Below are 13,994 nucleotides of genomic sequence, written 5' to 3'. Positions count from 1 at the left end.
CGCTAGGTGACATCATACGCAAATACGGTGTTAGCTTTCACTGTTATGCTGATGACACCCAACTCTACATGCCCCTAAAGCTGACCAACATGCCGGATTGTAGTCAGCTGGAGGCGTGTCTTAATGAAATTAAACAATGGATGTCCGCTAACTTTTTGCAACTCAACGCCAAAAAAACGGAAATGCTGATTATCGGTCCTGCTAGACACCAAACTCTATTTAATAATACAACTCTAACATTTGACAACCAAACAATTAAACAAGGCGACACGGTAAAGAATCTGGGTATTATCTTCGACCCAACTCTCTCCTTTGAGGCACACATTAAAAGCGTTACTAAAACGGCCTTCTTTCATCTCCGCAATATCGCTAAAATTCGCTCCATTCTGTCCACTAAAGACGCTGAGATCATTATCCATGCGTTTGTTACGTCTCGCCTCGATTACTGTAACGTATTCTTTTCGTGTCTCCCCATGTCTAGCATTAAAAGATTACAGTTGGTACAAAATGCGCTGCTAGACTTTTGACAAGAACAAGAAAGTTTGATCACATTACGCCTGTACTGGCTCACCTGCACTGGCTTCCTGTGCACTTAAGACGTGACTTTAAGGTTTTACTACTTACGTATAAAATACTACACGGTCTAGCTCCATCCTATCTTGCCGATTGTATTGTACCATATGTCCCGGCAAGAAATCTGCGTTCAAAGGACTCCGGCTTATTAGTGATCCCCAAAGCCCAAAAAAAGTCTGCGGGCTGTAGAGCTTTTTCATTTCGGGCTCCAGTACTCTGGAATGCCCTCCCGGTAACAGTTCGAGATGCCACCTCAGTAGAAACATTTAAGTCTCACCTTAAAACTCATTTGTATACTCTAGCCTTTAAATAGACTCCCTTTTTAGACCAGTTGATCTGCCGTTTCTTTTCTTTTTCTTCTATGTCCCACTCTCCTTTGTGGAGGGAGTCCGGTCCGATCCGGTGGCCATGTACTGCTCGCCTGTGTATCGGCTGGGGACATCTCTGCGCTGCTGATCAGCCTCCGCTTGGGATGGTTTCCTGCTGGCTCCGCTGTGAACGGGACTCTCGCTGCTGTGTTGGATCCGCTTTGGACAGGACTCTCGCGACTGTGTTGGATCCATTATGGATTGATCTTTCACAGTATCATGTTCTCATAGTCATCATTGTCACCGACGTCCCACTGGGTCATTATTGTCACCGATGTCCCACTGGGTGTGAGTTTTCCTTGCCCTTATGTGGGCCTACCGAGGATGTCGTAGTGGTTTGTGCAGCCCTTTGAGACACTAGTGATTTAGGGCTATATAAGTAAACATTGATTGATTGATGTTAATTTAAGAATTGTGTATTGATGTGACTGAGCTCCGGGACGGAGAGGCTTCGCGGTGTCTTGGCTGGGTGAGCAGGTGTCAGACATCTCAGTCTTCTTGGACATATCCTCCCTCATCCATGCAGACTGGACACTGGCCGAGAGTTGGTTGGCGGCCGAGAGTGGTGTCGGCTCTCTTGGTTGCTTTGTGGGGTCTGCTCCTGTCTCTGGCCATGCTCACTCCACCCCATGGCGTGGAACAACGCAGAGGCCACCACAGTGTATATGTTTCTTTTACTTTTTATTCATAGCTGTATGTGGAAGTGGCTGGTTGTATCAGCTGCTTTAATGTCTTTAATGTCCTTTGTGTTCTTTGATGTTTCCCTCTTACACACATGTGAGAGGGATGTGTACTATGGCTATGAGTTGTTGTTGTTTTTTTCCCTTGGCCTCAGTCTGGACCCCCTCTCCAGGGCCCAGGCTTAGACCGATTTTTTTATTTTACTTTAATCTTCTATTTTTTTTCTCGCATTTCCCCCCTTGTTTACATGTATCTCATCTTTTTTGTAAGGGGCGCTGGAAGCCGGCAGACCCGTCAGCGATCCTGTTCTGTCTCCCTGTAATGTTTGACTGATCTTGAATGGGATTGAGCTGAAAATTTAAATTTTCCTGAAGGAACTCTGGGTTAGTGCGTCTGCCTCACAATACGAAGGTCCTGCAGTCCTGGGTTCAAATCCAGGCTCGGGATCTTTCTGTGTGGAGTTTGCATGTTCTCCCCGTGAATGCGTGGGTTCCCTCCGGGTACTCCGGCTTCCTCCCACTTCCAAAGACATGCACCTGGGGATAGGTTGATTGGTAACACTAAATTGGCCCTAGTGTGTGAATGTGAGTGTGAATGTTGTCTGTCTATCTGTGTTGGCCCTGCGATGAGGTGGCGACTTGTCCAGGGTGTACCCCGCCTTCCGCCCGATTGTAGCTGAGATAGGCGCCAGCGCCCCCCGCGACCCCGAAAGGGAATAAGCGGTAGAAAATGGATGGATGGATGGAACTCTCCTGAAGGAATAAATAAAGTACTATCTAATCTCTAATCTAATGTTATTAGGCATCATAAAATGTACTGTGTGTGTCCTGTCAATGACTCCCGACCAACAGCTTTTGGCTTCGAGCATCATGGAAACTGGGACTACAATTCCGATTCTCCCGGAATTTTGATTCCTAGGTTTGATACTAGACCAGCAGAAATAGCTGCTTACAACAAGGAAGATATACTGTAGCTGCCACCAACAAAGAAGCATCAGCAGGTCTCATGACCATAACAACCATTGACAGTGATCGGAAGTGCGCAAAAGTTTGGCTTAACTTAACTAAATATCACGCAAATGAGGATGCAACACCTCCGGATTCCCTCCATTTCCTACCGCTTGTCGCTGTCAGGGTGGCGGGGGTTGCTGGAGCCTAACCCAGCTGCATTCGGGCAAAAGGCGGGGTGCACCCTGGACAATTCACCATCTCAGCGCAGGGCCAACACAGATAGTCGAAAACAACACATTTTTTTATGACAACATTGAGGCAGCAAACAATTGCTACTGCTCATATGGAGGTTCAACTCAAATATAAGTCTATCGCATAAACAACAGAATGTGTAAATGTTTTTAATAAGGTTTTCAAAGTAAACACAATATTGTAATAACATGAAGATAAGAATAGATAAGGCAAGTCTATAAATAAATGAAAGAATATTGTACAATAGTCTCTTTCTTGTTTTAGTTTGAGCTATTTTTATCAATCAGAACAGTCTGTGAATATTTTTCAAGTTGAGTTAGCAGCTACATATTAAATAAAAATTCCCCAAAGGGGACATTTAATCCAAAAGTAACTGGTTAATGCCCTCCTTTAAACCATGCAAACGCTTATGATGACCCTGTCTATTAAAAGTTAAAGTACCAATGATTGTCACACACACACCAGGTGTGGTGAAATTTTTCCTCTACATTTGACCCAACCCTTGATCACCCCCTGGGAAGTGAGGGGAGCTGTGGGCAGCAGCGGTGCCGCGCCCGGGAATCATTTATGGTGATTTAACCCCCAATTCCAACCCTTGATGCTGAGTGCCAAGCAGGGAGGCAATGGGTCCGATTTTTTAACAGTCTTTGGTATGACTCGGCTGGGGTTTGAACTCCCAACCTACCACACTCTAACCACTAGGCCACTGAGTAGGTTTAAGAACCGGAATCGTTCAAATTCAAACGGCACCAAACCTTCGCTAGCAGTACATGGTATACAGGGGGTCTGGATACATTTTTGCCTCATTACTCTGAGAATCCTGCATGTGACTGAAACATTAAGGAGTGGGATTGGTTCACATTCAGGAAACAGCATTTTTCACTCACGCTTTAAAGGAGAGACAAGGCAAGAACTAATCCAGAGCCACTGTAACTCTCACCCAAAACCAGCAACCAAATAGGCCCCTGCTCACCCGCAACCCTAAATAAGATTTAAATGTATGAAATAATGTTGACACTGGTTAGTCTTGATATGAGATATGAGACTTGAAGCCACTTTCTAAACTCAGATACTTGTTGTTGAAAAGTAACAACTTTTTTCCTCTCTATATCCAAAGCTGTCATTGCTCAGACTACTTTATTCCGTAGTCAGTGTATAATTAGTACACACAGTCACAGTCCCATAAACCACAGCCGAAATGCAGACTCCTGTGTGTATCGATCAGTTCAAATGAGCCTTAGAGAGAAGATTGATTGTAAACACTTTCCTCCATGGCCCTAAAGTAGCAGAATCTACAAAACCCGTTTCCATACGAGTTGGGAAATTGTGTTAGATTTAAAAATTAACGGAATACAATGATTTGCAAATCCTTTTCAACCCATATTCAATTGAATGCACTACAAAGACAATATATTTGATGTTCAAACTCATCAACTTTATTTTTTTTGCAAATAATAATTAACTTAGAATTTCATGGCTGCAACATGTGCCAAAGTAGTTGGGAAAGGGAATGTTCACCGCTGTGTTACATCACCTTTTCTTTTAACAACACTCAATAAACGTTTGGGAACTGAGGAAACTAATTGTTGAAGCTTTGAAAATGGAATTATTTCTTATTCTTGTTTTATGTAGACCTTTAGTCGTTCAAAAGTCCTGTTGTATTTTACGCTTCATAATTCGCCACACATTTTCGATGGGAGACAGGCGGGTCAGGAATGTACCTGCACTCTTTTACTACGAAACCACGCTGTTGTAACACGTGGCTTTGTATTGTCTTGTGGAAATAAGCAGGGGCGTCCATGATAACATTGCTTGGATGGCAACATATGTTGCTCCAAAACCTGTATGGACCATTCAGCATTAATAGTGCCTTCACAGATGTGTAAGTTACCCATGCTTTGGGCGCTACTGCAACCCCATACCATCACAGATGCTGGCATTTGTACTTCGCGCCAATAACAATAACAATCCGGATGGTTATTTACCTCTTTGTTCCGGAGGACACCACGTTCAGTTTCCCCAAAAAATTTGAAATTTGGACTCGTCAGACCACAGAACACACTTAGCATCAGTCCGTCTTCGATGAGCCCGGGCCCAGCGAAGTCAGCGGCGTTCCCTGGTGTGGTTGATAAATGGGTTTTGCTTTGCATAGCAGAGTTTTAACTTGCATTTACAGCTGTAGCGACCAACTGTAGTTACTGACAATGGTTTTATGAAGTGTTCCTGAGCCCATGTGGTGATATCTTTATACACTGATGTCGGTTTTTGATGCCTGAGGGATCAACCCTAACCCTAACTCTAACCATAATATCTTACGTGCAGTGATTTCTCCAGATTCTCTGAACCTTTTGATGATTTTACGGACCGTGGATGGTGAAATCCCTAAATTCCTTGCAATAGCTCGTTGAGAAATGTTGTTCTAAAACTGTTCGACAATGTGCTTACAAAGTGGTGACCCTCGCCCCATCCTTGTTGGTGACTTACTTAGCATTTCATGGAAGCCGCTTTTATACCCAATCATGGCATCCACCTGTTCCCAATTAGCCTGCACACCTGTGGGATGTTCCAAATAAGTGTTTGATGAGCATTTCTCAACTTTATCACTATTTATTTCCACCTTTCCCAACTTCTTTGTCATATGTTGCTGGAATCAAATTATAAAGCTAATGATTATTTACAAAAAAAAAAAAAAACATCAGTTTGAACATCAAATATGTTGTCTTTGTAGCATATTCAAATGAATATGGGTTGAAAATGATTTGCAAATCATAGTATTCCATTTATATTTACATCTAACACAATTTCCCAACTCATATGGAAACGGGTTTGTAGTTTGGGGCAAGGTACACTTCTCTGGCACCTGTAGAAAAAGTACATTACACACAATGATTTCTGTTTATAATTTAAACTTATTAATAGGGACAAATGGTAATAGCAATTAATTAGTATGTCTATTTTGTAAATCCCTAATCCCAAGCACAGGGGTGTGTAAAGGATAATGAATATATTGTTTCTTTTTTCCTCAATTTCATTATGTGAACAGTGAGACTTCCAAGGTCATTCTTATTTCTCACCTCAACATTGCATCACTTTCCTTCCAGTCAACATTCTGGAAATGAATGTCAAGTATGTTTGATCTTTTGAAGTCCAAATCTAAATATTAGCACTGGGATCAAGCCTGAAAAACCCATGATATGGCTGTCGGATCAAACCACAAACTTGGAACACCAGCACAGCTGCGATGATGAGCAAATAAGACTCCAGATATTTTACACACTCTTGTGCACACAGTTGGTAAACCATTTACTAAGTTCCCTCAACAGAAGAGAGTTAACAGAGCCTTTTGAATAGTCTATTTCCTCCGAGCCACACACCAAAGCCTTGAAATGCTCAGTGCAATGATCAATAGGGCTTCACTCAGCCACTTGAGATGATCATACACTTTGTGAATTAACTAACCCTAAATCCGAGTTGGCCAACCATTTATTGAACTGGGACTGATTTCAAATCAGGTTTACAGTCGTAGAATGGACATGGTTTTGTGATTGATGATTGGTCACTCCAGATATAAAAATGTTTGGCTGTGTTTTGAAAGAAAATTACTGGGCAAAGAGAATGAACAGTCTGTTAAACTCATGTCACAGAGGGTTTTTTCTGTGTAAACATTATTCTCCCTGTGAGTTGTTTAGGGCAGTTAAAGGTACACAGTAAAAAAAAACACATTGCTTTGTTGTTAATGTTGTTTTTACAACATTATCATTGGCTTTGACATTTGGCAACAGTATGCAAATTATTGCAGCCCTAATTCTTAGTCTTGTGCATCGTTCCTTTAACGCAGTGGTCCCCAACCACCGGGCCACGGCCCGGTACCTGGCCGTGGCTCGAATGGTACCAGGCTGTGGCTCGATTGGTACTGGGCTGCAGAATAATTTTTTATTCATTTGAAAAAAAAAAAATATATATATATATATATATATACATAAATATATATATATTTTTTTAATGAAATCAACATAAAAAAACACAAAATACAATTACAATTAGTGCACCTACCTCCCTTTTTCATGACAAAAATTAAAAAAAAAAATAAATAAATAAATAAATATATATATATATATATATTAGCATTATATATATATATATATATATATATATATATATATATATATATATATATATATATATATATATATATATATAATGAAATCAACATAAAAAAAACACAAAATACAATTACAATTAGTGCACCAACCCAAAAAACCTCCCTTTTTCATGACAAAAAAAATAATGAATATATATATAGATATATATATATATTTATTTGTTTTTAAATTAAATCAACATAAAAAACACAAAATATAATTACAATTAGTGCACCAACCCAAAAAACATCCCTTTTTTCATGACAAAAAAAAAAAATTTAAAAAAGAAAAATTCTAAAAAAAAAAAAAAAACTCCCCTCAGTATAAAATACCTTATTTCAATCTTAAAAATCCTGTTAATTTCTAAATATAAAAATCTGTATTTAGGATTTATTTTCAAGTTAAATTATTTGGCCATGCAGCTTGTTATTACACTAGTTATTAGTGGGTTTTTTTTTCCACTGATCTTGTCTTTTTATATTGGTGTGTCTCCCTTGGTCAGGTCCTTTGTTAATGGTGTTGTTGTTCTCCTTAGTTTATTTAGGCCCCCAGCAATGGAGTAAGTACTGCAGGTTGCATTTTTGAGGGGCCTTAACATGTATAAAAACAAACATTTTTGGGGAGGTTTGGCTAAAAATTTGATGTTTTAGTCGTCCCAAACATGAAAATTCAAAATTGGCTTTTTGGTGCTCCCTTGATACAAAAAAAAAACTAAACACTTGTTGGGACGACGTGGCGCAGTGGAAGAGTGGCCGTGCGCAACCCGAGGATCCCTGGTTCAATCCCCACCTAGTACCAACCTCTTCACGTCCATTGTGTGCTGAGCAAGACACTTCACCCTTGCTCCTGATGGGTGCTGGTTAGCGCCTTGCATGGCAGCTCCCTCCATCAGTGTTTAATGTGTGTGTGAATGGGTAAATGTGGAAGTAGTGTCAAAGCGCTTTGAGTACCTTGAAGGTAGAAAAGCGCTATAAAAGTACAACCCATTATGTTGAAAAATAAACAAGTGATTCAATTATAAATAAAGATTTCTACACATAGAAATAATCATCAACTTAAAGTGGCCTCTTTGGGGATTGTAATAGAGATCCATCTGGATTCATGAGCTTAAATCTAAACATTTCTTCACAAAAAAATAAATCTTTATCATCAATATTTATGGAACATGTCCACAAAAAAATCTAGCTGTCAACACTGAATATTGCATTGTTGTATTTGTTTTTCACAGTTTATGAACTTACATCCATATTTTGTTGAAGTATTATTCAATAAAAGTATTTATAAAGGATTTTTGAATTGTAGCTATTTTTAGAATATTTAAAAAAAAATCTCACGTTCCCCTTGGCATACCTTCAAGTACCCCGCGGGGTACGCGTACCCCTATTTGAGAACCACTGTGCTAGATGATCGTACCTTTTTTTAGTGGGCGAAGCCTGACGGTGAAACACGTTGTATTGTCAAACTGTCAATACTTGACTTCAAATGATCAGATCTCCTTCTTAACTTAAATGACAAGTTTAAATGTTGATGTCTGCTAATGGTTACACGTCGACTCCAACAGCACCATTTGGGCGGAGCCTTTGACACCCGCCAAACAACATAGAATTTGAAAAACTCAGCTCCACAAGGTCAGACATTGATTATACTTATCTGTGGAGATTCTCCTCGCCATAAAACATGAAACTGTCTTGATTTCGCTCTAGATAAATGGTGCCCAACCACCGGTCCGGGGACCAGTACCTGTCCATGACACATTTGCTACCAGGCCGCGGTAAAACATGAAATTATTTATAAAAGACTGCATTTTCTCCGACTTGACTTAGGTTTGCCCCACTAGACACACCAATAAGCTGGTTTATAGATGTACAGTGAAACTCCTCATAGAAAGTTTTTATATTTGTTATAACTTTGTGACATGATACAATGCACATTGATGAACATGTCAAATATAAATGTGACAGATTGTAGCCGAAGGCTGATTTCCATCTGCATCTCATTGCAAAGAAACAAGCTCCCACTAATTCAGTGTTATAGTGACCTGTATTTTTCATGCACTTATTTTTGCTGTATTTATCTGGCACATGTGGAAAGCCGGTCCCTGAAAATAATGACTACATTAAAACCGGTCTGTGGTGCAAAGAAGTTTGAGGACCACTGCTGTGATCAGAAATTCCAGAATTCCCATTGACCTTCAAAATTGAAGGGTCCAGTGTCCCGCCTGCTTGCCTGTGGTGCAAAGTTTCGCTTGGCGCTCCACACACACGTCCCTGCAGCGCACTGTCTGTGTATTTTTTACCTTGTGGGTATTAAAATACTTTTCTTACCTGCGCAATGCTTCCTGCCGTCTTTTGCATCCTGGGAGACACGACAGTCGCAACAATACCCACTGAACGTAACACATAACTTTTTTAGCAGTGTACATTTACTCTTTTATATCATTAGTTTTAAAACTTTGTGAGAGCTAAGATTTGTTGATATAGCTAATATTATGTATTTATTGTTTTAGTAAGACTTGAAAAGAGAGTTTATAATTTGAAGGAAGATACGTTATTTATATCATTAGGTATTTTCAGATATTGTGAAGGTTAATGTTTGCACCATTGACACTTTGTAAAAAACTCTTTTTAGCACAATAAAATATGATGAGTAATATTTGATGCAACAATGTTCTATCCACACAGAGGGCAGCATACTTTGTATTGAAATTATAAGACATCATTTGAATATCTCATTGTGCAGCGCAAAATCCGGTCACCATAGAGTAGATTGCATCTGCATTGCAGGTGATGTATATACAGTACAGCAGGGGTCACTAAGGCGGTGCCAGCGGGCACCAGGTAGCCTGTAAGGACCAGATGAGTCGCCCGCTGGCCTGTTCTAAAAATAGCTCAAATAGCAGCACTTACCAAGGAGCTGCCTCTATCTTTTCAATTTTATTTATTTACTAGCAAGCTGGTCTCGCTTTGCTCGACATGTTTAATTCTAAGAGAGACAAAACTCAAATAGAATTTGAAAATACAAGAAAATATTTTAAAGACTTGGTTTTCACTTGTTTAAATAAATCTTTTTTTTTTTACTTTGCTTCTTTTAACTTTCAGAAAGACAATTTTAGAGAAAAAATTCAACCTTAAAAATGATTTTAGGATTTTTAAACGCATATACCTTTTTACCTTTTAAATTCCTTCCTCTTCTTTCCTGACAATTTAAATCAATGTTCAAGTAAATTTGTTTTTCTATCGTAAAGGATTATCAATACATTTTAATTTAATTCTTCATTTTAGATTCTGTTTTTTCGGCGAAGAATATTTGTGAAATCTTTCTTCAAACTTATGATTAAAATTCAAAAAAATTTAAAAATATAATGTAAAAATACAAATCTTATTTCAAAGTCTTTTCAATTTCTTTTAAAATTTTTGTTCTCGAAAATTGAGAAGAAATAAGGATTTGTCTTTGTTAGAAATACAGCTTGGTCCAATTTGTTATATATTCTAACAACATGCAGATTGGATATTAACCTATTTAAAACATGTGATCAAAATTCTAAAATTAATCTTGATCAGGAAAAAATACTAATGATGTTCCATAAATAATTTTTTTAATTTTTTTTCAAAAAGGTTCGAATTAGCTAGTTTTTCTCTTCTTTTTTTGGGTTGAATTTTGAATTTTAAAGAGTCGAAATTGAAGATTTACTATGTTTCAAAATTAAATTTTCATTTTTTCCCTGTTTTCTCTTCTTTTAAACCGTTCAATTAAGTGTTTTTTTCATCATTTATTCCCTACAAAAAACCTTCTGTGAAAGGACAAAAAAAGTACCACGGAATGACAGACAGAAATACCTATATATATATATATATATATGTATATATATATATATATATATATATATATATATATATATATATATATATATATATATATATATATATATATATATATATATATATATATGTGTGTGTACATTTATTAATTAGAGGTCAATTGAGCAAATTGGCTATTTCTGGCAATTTTTTAAAGTGTGTATCAACCTGGTTGCCCTTCGCATTAATCAGTACCCAAGAAGTAGTTTTTGGTTTCAAAAAGGGTGGTGATCCCTGTAGTACAGTAAGTACGGTGTGATTTCAACCAGCTCTGTTTCACAACAACGCATTGATAGATCCATGCAGACATAAATGAAAAAACACAGTGTATAAGCTGCAGAAACATGTATGCTACTATTAGTATTATGGCTGGAATCATAGAAACATATTTCTCCTATATTCACCTCATTAGACTGCTGCTTAGTTAAATGAAGTAAGAATATCCAGCTGAAAAAGATGTTTGTAAAAGATGCATCACAAGCCGAGAGTGAGCTTTCAGTCGTTAGAGCTAATTGAAATGGAAATGAGAGAGGCACATTTTGCACTGTTAGATTTTTATGCAGCCTGGGCTTGTGCGTCTTGATTGTCCTCCCCCTTTTTGCCCATTAATTAAAGACTTACCCTGGGATACATACATTACTGCCTAACTAAATAGATTACCTGTCCGTTCCACTGATGCACTATCAAACGTTTTTCAAAGTCTACCGCCTCCAAATCAGGCAGCTGAGATTTGGATTGGCTATTCACTCCCCGCTGCAAAAGACCACATTGATTTCCATCAGAAGTGCACTCATGTCCACTAAGCACTGACTTTGAACAGAATTCCAGTCACGTTGCACCTAATATCCCCCTTCCTGAGATTACTTGCGAGCACACAGTCTTTCACCTTGATCAGACTTTTCACGAAACGCTTCTTCTTGTAAAGACGGCAACAAAAATCCTACTCACAAGCAATGCTATGGCAGCACAGTGACTCTCTGCCCATGTTTCATGTTGTTTTATACTGGCTTAATATCACCAACATTCAAGTCAGAGAGGCAAATATCACTCATGTTAAAGTAAACCATACGGTCTTGCTAATAATGCCTGCGTGTAGTAGATAAGATGTTTTTTCAAGAGGCTGCCTCTGTTTGTTTATCACTTTGGCATGAACCCCATCATGTAAACAACCGGGGATTTGTGTTCAAATGTAGGGCGCAGCTCATAAACTCAGAGCGTTGCCCATTAAACATGACTTAAGGCTACCGATTACATAATTTGCATATTGAATTTTGGAAGAGACGGATTGCATCATATAGTGTGGCTATCGCAACAAGGGACAAGTCAAGGAGCTGAGTCACGAGGGCACTCATAGATTATAGATGTTGTCAAATCCATAGAAGACCACTGCAGCTCTTGAAAAATTAGGACTGAATTTCACATTAATGTGCACTGACAATGCAATCAGGGCCGGCCGGTTGCATTAACACAATGCAGCTGATTAGGGCCACCAGGGGAGCCACATGATCATCGCATAGGCTTTGAAAAGATGTGATTTAAAAAAAAAAATGTTTTATTTTATTTGAATCCATCAGTTATAAATATAAGTTAAAATCAATGTTGCTGTCAAAAATCAATAACAAAATGTCTCGTCCTATTTCATAAAATATCATTGTTGTGCATTCAACGAACCTTGATTTAAGTTCAAAACGGAGGCATTATTTTTTTTAAGATAGATTACTTGAACCCTGTTAGATGCACTAATAATCATAATAATTGCCATTTAAAAAATGATGTATTGTTATGATTATGGGCTTCACAGTGGCAGAGGGGTTAGTCTCCCGTCCAAAGGCAAAACCTAGTAACTCACCTCTAGCTGATTTTGGGAAAACAAAGGAAAACCAATCTATCTTGATGCCGTCTTACAAAGATCTACAAAGTCATCAAACGTATAGATGTTTACTCGAGCATTCATTTTCTTGCCGATTGAGCCACGGATTGAATCTGCTCTCATGAACATGTGCCCTTTCTCCAGATATTTTATCACAATATCGGGTGGGCCCCATTCTGCGTTTGCACATTGGGCAAGAGCCGTGTACAGCGTCCCGTTTTCATTTTGACCTCCACAGTTATCTGCCCAAAAGAGTATGCAAGGGGAAGAATCAAGAACAATACATTTAATGAAGGTGCTTGCAACGTCCTGGGCCAATCTTCCAAATATCCCCTAGTGCCATAATATCACATAATCAGGTTGACCGTCGGCCCCCATTTGTGCAAATGTCTCATTAAAGACAATAAGGCGACTGACAAAGAAGCTCCGATTGGTCCCTTGAGATACTAGGTTTTTCTGTTGTATCTACGCGGTTATGTGGTAGTTGCTAGGTCCTGCCATGCGCGTAACAGCTTACTTACGGAACAAAATTCATTATTGCATACACTAATGTAAAGCATCAATCAATCAATCAATCAATGTTTATTTATATAGCCCCAAATCACAAATGTCTCAAAGGACTGCACAAATCATTACGACTACAACATCCTCGGAAGAACCCACAAAAGGGCAAGGAAAACTCACACCCAGTGGGCAGGGAGAATTCACATCCAGTGGGACGCCAGTGACAACGCTGACTATGAGAAACCTTGGAGAGGACCTCAGATGTGGGCAACCCCCCCCCTCTAGCATATCACCTAGGAACTCCAAAATTATCATCAGCTCAGTTTTGACCAACATTGAATTATTGGGTTTTGCCTTTGGACGGGAGTAGTGCGTCTGCCTCACAATACGAAGGTCCTGCAGTCCTGGATTCAATCCCAGGCTCGGGATCTTTCTGTGTGGGGTTAGCATGTTCTCCCCGTGAATGCGTGGGTTCCCTCCGGGTACTCCGGCTTCCTCCCACCTCCAAAGACATGCACCTGGGGATAGGTTGATTGGCAACACTAAATTGGCCCCAGTGTGCGAATGTGAGTGTGAATGTTGTCTGTCTATCTGTGTTGGCCCTGCGATGAGGTGGCGACTTGTCCAGGGTGTACCCCGCCTTCCACCCAATCGTAGCTGACATAGGCGCCAGCGCCCCCCACGACCCCAAAAAGGGAATAAGCGGTAGAAAATGGATGGATGGATGTTATGATTATTATCAAATGATGTATTGTTATGATTATTATCACTAATGATAATGCTACATGAATCCGATA

The 13,994-nt window shown here is 39.1% G+C and overlaps 1 protein-coding gene across 1 annotated transcript in view; it reads right to left on the bottom strand.

Moving 5' to 3' along the window:
• The window catches only part of alk (ALK receptor tyrosine kinase), a 924,960-nt gene that overhangs the window by 520,935 nt on the left and 390,031 nt on the right, over positions 1-13,994 (bottom strand). The window lies entirely within an intron of this gene.

Source organism: Nerophis ophidion, linkage group LG03, assembly GCF_033978795.1.
Source record: "Nerophis ophidion isolate RoL-2023_Sa linkage group LG03, RoL_Noph_v1.0, whole genome shotgun sequence".
Classification (NCBI taxonomy): Eukaryota; Metazoa; Chordata; class Actinopteri; order Syngnathiformes; family Syngnathidae; genus Nerophis; species Nerophis ophidion.
Note: the sequence above shows the minus strand (reverse complement) of the source record. Positions and strands in the feature narration are given on the sequence as shown.